Raw genomic sequence first — 8780 nt, forward strand, 5'->3', positions numbered from 1 at the left:
AGGGAGCTCCTTTAGACCATGTTTAATCTAAAGTAGTTATTATTATTATTATGGTAATTATTATTACCAGCTGCGACACACATTAATACACCAATAATTATAATAAAGTGATATTATATTATTATGAAATGGGAGGTTCAGTGTAAAGAGTATTTTGGTACTTATTGGAGCTATACTTCTTGTTTTTTATATTTTATTTATTTGGTATATACATATTTTTACGCAGTGCAATTGCTACTGATATAATATAATATAGGATAAATAATAAATAATGCATATTTGTCCTATTTGTGGGTGATGTTGTGGTTTTTACGTACACCAGGTTTTGTGTTTATGCTGTCACATATTTGGGTTCAGAGCCTCTCTTCACTCTCTACTCCACTTTGGGCATTTGAGTGCATAGTCATGAGACTGTTCTGTGACATTTGTTTTCGTCTTTGTTGTTTTCTTGACGATGTCTCACTAGTAACGCTGCTGTTGTTACCGAGCAGCAGCGGCGGTAAATGGAGAGTCACAGGGTTTGTGTCAGCTTCACAAGTTTTGGGTAGGGCAAGGTGGAGGGCCTCACTCATCTTCAGAATAACAAGAAGTTTGCTGCAGGGCACTAAATTCTGATTCTGATTTGGGTGCCCAGCTGTTGTTCTTCCACACGGAGAGTAGGATAACATCTCTCTCTGAAGGAGTTGTGAGAGGAGACCATGAATTCCCTCAGAAGAGCTGAAAGTTGTCAAGGAAAAGATAATCTGGGATGTTGCCCTGTTGTAGTTTTTTCATGGGAGGGGATATATACAAACATGGGTATTAATATACAGTGTGGAAAATCGTGTGTCTGCAGTATTATAGGTGTATTTAGATTAAGTTTAGGAATCAAGGCCCTTAGCCAATTGACTATTAATCTTTTACCTTCAAACTAAATCTTAAAATGTGTCATCAATACGTAGATAGCCACTATAAGAAAGATAATAGGAATTAGAAACGTAGGCTTACTGTTACAACACAAGACAAGAATAGCCTCATCAGAATGAACACAAAATGAATTTAAAGCCAAAATAATTGTCTCATATTCTTTTAAAAAGATATCTGTGATATCTGAGGAGGTTTTTAACCTGTAACAGATCTCCAATGTTTCACTGGTCTCTGACCATCAATCATATAAACTTGGAAGTCTATTCAGTGGTAATTGTTATAATGTTATTAAGTAAATTAAATGTATTATTGTAGAATAATTGTATAAAACAGATTTTAGTTGACAGTAAAATAACTTCTACTTCTTTTAATTCAATGTATTTGATTCATAAGAGGTGATAAGTGCAGGTGCAATATAATGTGGTAATGTTGAATTATCATTTAAATATCAAATAAGAATAATTTCTTAAAGAGTTGTGCTGAGGTCAGTTAATGTGTCAGAGAGTCTTTGTTTCAACTATTGTCAGATTTAGCTCCTTTTCAGTTTTTTCATTGAGTAAACTGATGACCCCTGACTAAGTGACATATTTTATAGGTGTTTCGTATTAAGTAATATTTAATGCATAACAGCATCAACATCGAACAACTGATGAACTGTACAATGAACCCAAATAGCGAACACAATAACTACAGGAACTCAGTGATTTGGATGAATTTTTAGCAGATTATTCCCTGTGAATATCACAGATCAGTTTTTCTGATATTTTTAGGAACTTTTTATACAATTCTCTGTATTGTCACAATATTATCACAATACAGACAATACAGAGGTTGTGTGTGTGTGTGTGTGTGTGTGTGTGTGTGTGTGTGTGTTCTAACAATCATACATACTTAATAGGCTTCTTTTTTGATAAATTCAGTGTTTTCTTCTCTCTGACACTCGGCCATTGTTGACCAAACAAGGCTGTTCAGTAGAGTGTGACGGCTCTGTGAATACAGCTTGTGTTCACGTCTTCAATGTTAAGCTCTTAAAATATAATCTGAACTTTAAAAAATAAAATTTCATCACAGAAATGAATGAAACGCTGAGCTATCGGCCTACTGTGTATATTTTAAAAAGTTTTCTTACACCCCTTAAAATCAAGAAGGCCTTGCGACGCCATGTTAAGCTTTGGCGACCCCTACTGGGGGTCCAAAACCCCAGGTTGGGAACCACGGCTCTATCACATTTAAATTATAAGCATTACAGTAAATGTTTGTTTATTTTTATCATTATAATGCAATAAATTACTAAAGTATATGAACCTGTGTCTATCTAATTAATCTAAAGATGTTATTTTTGGGAGTGCACTTATACTTGATGGACAATTATTATCACAACCTGCCAGTTACGTGTGCATCTTGTTCACTGTAATATATCCATATATAATATAGATGTACTGCATTCGCAGAGCAGTGTATTTCTTGCATTAACTCAACTTTTAACATTTAATATCAATAAGCATTCAACTCTATATACAGGCAAATATTTGACGCTCCGTGTAGGTTTTATAAGCCTCAGAATAAGCCATTTTCTTTATTTACACAGTATATCACTTAAGCTAAACAATTGACATGGCTGATAAAGCTGTGTTACAAAGACAGCACATTCAATATAATTTGAATCTTTGTGCATCTGATATTGATTTGTGTGATCTATGAAAAAAGAATCAATTTCATAGAATTCTTCAAGGGTGCTTGTGTTAAAAAATATATATACATTTTTTTTTTTTATTACAATCCAGTCTTCAGTCTGCCAATACTATTAAAAGTTTATGTTACTCAACTGCTTTTCTGCACCTTATGGTAACACAGCTTTTCCATATAGTAGAGTACTAATTATATACAGCATGTTAACAACAACTTTAACGTCTTTAATTTCTCATCACAGCTGAATATAACAACAGAACGTACAGCTGATGAGCGGAGCAATTGTCAAGTCAAGGGTGGAGGAAAGGAAAGCAGCCTCTGTTATAAGAGGGAGGAAACTTTCCTTAATGCAAAGAAATACACAAAATAGAACCACATTCTCTTCATTAAAATAATTATGTTAAATACGTCCTCACCATCATTTTGTCATAAGATTTGCAATATTATTGACATTAGTTTCAAAAAATATTGTATCTTGTCACCGTCAGAGTGAAAATCTGAGTATAAAGGTGAAATAATGATTAACAGTGCATGATCATAACATTGTCATATCAGTGTTAAGGTGGTGATTCTGTTTCTTGTAATACAATTAAAACAGTATCACAGTCTGATTATTTTGCTATTTTTTAAATTCATTTTTTCACATATCCAGCTTCAAAATTCAGTATATTCAATACTGTACATATTGTAATAATTTCCAGCAAATATAAAAAAATTTGCTGCAGGCTTGAAAAAACAACATTTATTTCCTGTGAAGACATTCATTATTCCACCACCAGAACTTCATTTACACGTGACATTATTAAAGCCTGCAAATGGAAGGAAATTAAATGCTGCATCTGTTGTGAGAGCACAAATCTAAGTTCAATTCCGCAATAAATTACAGATAAAAATAAACTCATCTTTATTAAACACAGTGTTCTCAACACTTTGAATAACCGGCAAAGACGAAGCTTGCAGGTAAACAGTCATGAAAAAGTAATATATCTTGAATTTTTATCAAGGTAAATAGACATACAACTTCATGATTGATACAGTAGATGTGATCAAATGTGCTTAAGTGCAATTTCAGGGACTTGAATGCTTTCATTTGATGCTACTTCAGACTTCTACTCCACTACATTTATCTGAGAGCTTTAGTTACTTTGCAGATTCACATTTTTTTTGCACAAAACCAGCGATGAGCTCATTAAATATGAAGCATTCTTATGGATTAAAAAACGTATTAAACGTAAAAAAGTATATGAAGAAGTAGATTGCTTCACCCAGAGTAAATAAATCAAGACAAATACTACAGTAATATAATGTAACACAGACATTTCTCTGCATAATGAGAATACTTTAAATACATTTTGTTAATAATACATTTACTTTGGTCATTTTCAGTGCAGTATTTGTACTAATTGAGTATTCCAATTTGATATTTGCTTATTTTATTTGGGTAAAGGATCTGAACTTCCTTTAATTACTACTTCCTCCCTTTGCTCGACACCGTGCAGATCTACTATCACAGTCAGGGTTACAGAAACATGCAGGACCAGGATTCCCTTCTAATGCAAAATAATTATAATGAGTTGCCATTAATTTATATTAAACCAAGACTAAACAGGTTAACAGAAGAGGGTAGAAATCAGTTCATTCTCTCTGCAAACCGGAACGATCTAATGATGTTTGAGATTGGCCATGCATTAATGCAAGACATTATCTCAAAATATTACTCCAACAAGAGAGATATGAGATTATCTAATATATATTTTTGTCTCCCACAGTAGACATGAATAAAATATGGCGCAGGTTTCCGTGTGTGTGTGTGTGTGTGTGTGTGTGTGTGTGTGTGTGTGTGTGTGTGTGTGTGTGTGTGTGTGTGTATGCACTGATGCCTCCTCCAGGCCTTGCATGCATGGCAGCAGCAGAAATCCTATATCGTGCAAAGCTCATGTGATTGCATCTGAGAGGTGGGAAAACCCCGGGCTCCTTCCCCTGCAGCCTCATGGCCGTTGATTATTGGTATTTTCCGAGTTTTCCAAACTAATAAGTGGCACTATCAAGCATTTGGAAGCGCCGTGAGACTACAGACGGGCTGCTAGACTTAATTGATATTGAGCGAGGCGCTGGTAGGCGCGGACGGGGCCGCTGCTGGGTAATTTGCAGTTTAATCAGCGTTTGTAATGAGAGCCGCTGATTAGCGCGGGGTGGAAATAAAAGAGAGTTACAAGGAACGTCTGTCAGAGTCCGGTGATAATTCACGACTAATTGTAATGATTAGAGCAAACTGGATGACTTTGGAGTTTTCTAATGCCTCGCCTGTGTGTGTGTGTGTGTGTGTGTGTGTGTGTGTTCATGCATGCACTCGCAGTCTTTATATGCGTTGTATGTGAGCATGCGTGCGTGTGTGTGTGTGTGTGTGTGTGTGTGTTTGCAAGCTCCTAAAAATATCAGATATCAATTCACTTTGGCAATGTTCTCCATCAGAAATAGCGCAACGCATCTGCGCGCGCGCGTGCGTAATAGTGTGTGTGTGTGTGTGTGTGTGTGTGTGTGTGTGTGTGTATGAGAGAGAGAGGGAGAGAGAGAGAGAACAAGGCAGAATCAGAGAGATTTGATTATCAAACAAAACAGCTAATTTATAACTGGGGAGGGCGGGTGGGGGTGGTGGGGGGGGTCATTGATGGACTCTGCAGCAGTGAGGGCGCGAGATGTATTCCTCGAGACGTGCCTCGGCCACTGCTGGAATAGCAAATGAGAAATTAGTGAGATATGTGTGTATGAACGCCGTCGGTCAATTAGCGAGAGGCGAGAGGAAGAGGAGGGAGGGGGCGGGAAAATCAGCTGGTCCTCTCACACACACACACACACACACACACACACACACACCGACACCCCCTTCCCCCCCCAGCCTTCTGTCTTCAGTCTCTCTCAGAAGCTTTATGTGATTTTCCTCTGAATTATAATAAAGTTGGGAAATAACATCTCTGACCGTGATGACGACAGAAGAGGAGTGCTGTATGATTGGCTGCTGAATCTGATTGTATCACACAGGAGGGGTTAAACTCACACCTTTAAGGGGTCAGTTCACTCAAATTTACTATGTAACAAACAGGATTATCAAGCTCAAGTTTTACTTTAAAGCTGACACAGATTTATTGTTAGTTGTACAAACTGATGTTCATATGCAATTAAAAACTGCGACATACACTCAGTAACAAATAACATTAACACTGGGCCTTGGGGGGGGGGCTTTCTGCTTTTGGGTACTGGGTACAGTTAACCCATTTTTTTGCACTGGTGCCATATTGACTCAGTGTGCTCATTAGCTTTAATAAACTGTTTGTTCTGTGGATGATGAGCACAACAAGACAACACCTCCAACCAGACTCATCCCTCAGTAAAACAGAACATAATATAAAATAAGCAATTTGTTAAAGTAACATACAATAACATTAAGTACAATAAGTTTTAAAAGAAAAAGTTAAAAAAAACTGGTCAAATAGATGAAGAGGGGGGCCTTTGTGGTCCCTCTCTCCATGTTTCCTGTTGCTCTCCGCACTGACTGTCGAAGGCTAAAAATGTCCAGAAAAACAAATTCAAATACATGAAATAAAAACAAGTTTAAAAGAAAACAGTAAGACTATAAAACAGGGTCAGTTTACTGCTAATTAATTGCTTTAGAGCAGAAATGAAGTCCAAATAAAATGCCAGCAGCTCCTAACTCCTGCTGTGCTGCCAAACATTTTTCAAACCCACAAAAACGTTATTTAAAATTCTAGTGGAGATCAGATGAAGTTTCCAAAGATACCAAATATTTCCAACATTGGAACCATAAAAACATTGAAGCTGGAACGAGTTGATACAAAATCTGTGAGAAATAATCTCAAAGCTTCTATGAAGGAAATCATCTTACTGGATTTATATTAATATAACTTTATTATCAAGCTGAGGAAATGTGGGGTTTTCTAAATATCTATCTATGTATTTTATTTAAATTTGAAAAACATTTTTAAAACAAAATTGCTAATATTGTCAGTGACGTACAGGCATATTGATTAACCTTAACATGTAAATAGGCTGCATTAAAGTTGGATTTCTTACATTTGTCGACAGTATTTGTGCATATAAATATCCAACAATATTTTGTACAAACTTGAACTCTTCTATATTAATATTTTGAGTGATTATCACTAAAGATTTCTATCCTGTGTCATTATTCTTGTATTTTGGGTTCCTGGCAGGGGTGGATCTAGAGGGGAGTCTTAAAAAGTAGATATTAACATATACAATCTGTTATGGTGATATTTCAATTAAAAATGACATTTATTGTAACAATTTACTGGCCTTAGATATTTATATTCAATGCTTTACTGATGAGCCACAATAAGGTAATGTTTTTGAGTTCAAATATTTTAATTTGGAGGCTTTTCCAAGCAAATATTGATAGTTATGATTGTGATTAAATTAGCATACAGTTCTTAAAGACTCCATGTCACCCTCTTACCACCCCATCAATAGTTCTCTAGATCTGGACCTGGTTCCTGGCTGCTTTATACTTGAGTCTTATAGCTGAGGTTGTGTAAGAACAACTCAAAAGGTGCTAAACAAAGACAGAAGTCCACTTTTTATTCCATCCTGAATCTTTGGCCTATAACTGTGAACACTGTGCTGACAATGAGACCTGTGATAATAAAAGTCTTTCTCTATTTTTAGTTAAATGAATCAGTTCCTCATTTGTTGCCAGGAGGCCCCTTGGTGCCCCCCCCCCTGCTTCTCGGGGACCCTGTTGGCTCCTGAACCACCCTCTAACAAAACCCCCATTAAAATGCATAAGACCTCCCTGGGCACTGCAGCAGCAGCAGCGGCAGCAGCAGCACGGATGACCTGTTTGGTATCAGGTGTGATGTGCCACTAAAGTGACCTTCTCCATCTGATCCTCTGGTCGGATACACAGGGAGACAGAGCTGGACGGGCCGGCAGGAGCCCACGATCGATTCTCCAGCGAGAGGTTATCTATACGTGGTATTTTAATGTCACGGAGTCAGGCCAAATTGATAGTGATAAATATTTGCCGGAAGATTAGGTGAGGGGAGTGTGTCGAGGGCGCTCTATCTCAGACCTGTAACCCCGGCAGAGCTGTTCCTCTCTGTGTCGGATTAGCCCCATCCATCCAGTGTCAATGGCTGTCTTGTTGAGAAAATCAGTGAGTAAACACGGCTGACAGAGAGAGAGAGAGAGCAGTGTGTGTGTGTGTGTGTGTGTGTGTGTGTGTGTGTGTGTGTGTGTGTGTGTGTGTGTTAGGTGGTAGATAGGCGGCTGATTACTCATACAAATAGACTCCAAACTCCGCCTGGTCCCTCCAGAAATGTGTTTTCCCTCTGTTCACCTCCTCTCCTCTCCTTTTCCTCTCCAATATTTACTCCCCCCTAACCCCACCCCACCCCCTGCTGTCTCCAAGGATCCCCCTCCCTGTCCTGCTGTTCCCACTTTGTCCCCCATCAATCACTGCGGCATTGTGTCCTGGATGTTATATAGAGTGACTTAATATCCCCTCCTTCATCTCTATTCACTCCCAAAACCGTTCTCCACGAGGGTCCAACGCTGCAGCCGTGTGCGTGGTTCTGGAGAAGGGTGATGAAGAAGGGGGGGGCACAGGATGTAACACAGAGACCGTCTACATATGGTGTTCACTAGTTTACATGTAATCTAATGACTCTCACATTTAAATTTGATCTATTCTGGGCTTTTTTTTATTTATTGGGAGATCGTATCAAAGCTGAGAAAATAATATAAACATCCTCTATTTGTTAAGGTGGATTAAAAGGAATAGAATATGCTTTTTTTTGCTGAGAATTAGATGAGAAGATCGATACCACTCTCGTGTCTGTATGAGAAATATGAAGCCACAGTCAGGACACAGTTAGCTTAGCTTAGCATAAGGCCTGGAAACAAGGGGGAACAGCTAGCCGGGCTCTGTCTGACGGTACTCACTGAATTAGTGAACTTTAGACATGCTGCTAGGCGGATTTTGTAACCTTCAGACAGGCTAGCTGTTTCCACCTGCTTCCAGTCTTGATGCTAAGCTAGGCTAACGGTGTCCAAGTCTGCAGCTTCATATTTAGCAGCAACCGTGTCTCCTAGAGATTGTGTTTATTTCTAAATTGTTTTACCAATTATAGTTGTGATGAACTTCATCT

The sequence above is a fragment of the Dicentrarchus labrax genome, unplaced genomic scaffold (genome assembly GCF_905237075.1).
Source record: "Dicentrarchus labrax unplaced genomic scaffold, dlabrax2021, whole genome shotgun sequence".
Taxonomy (NCBI): domain Eukaryota; kingdom Metazoa; phylum Chordata; class Actinopteri; family Moronidae; genus Dicentrarchus; species Dicentrarchus labrax.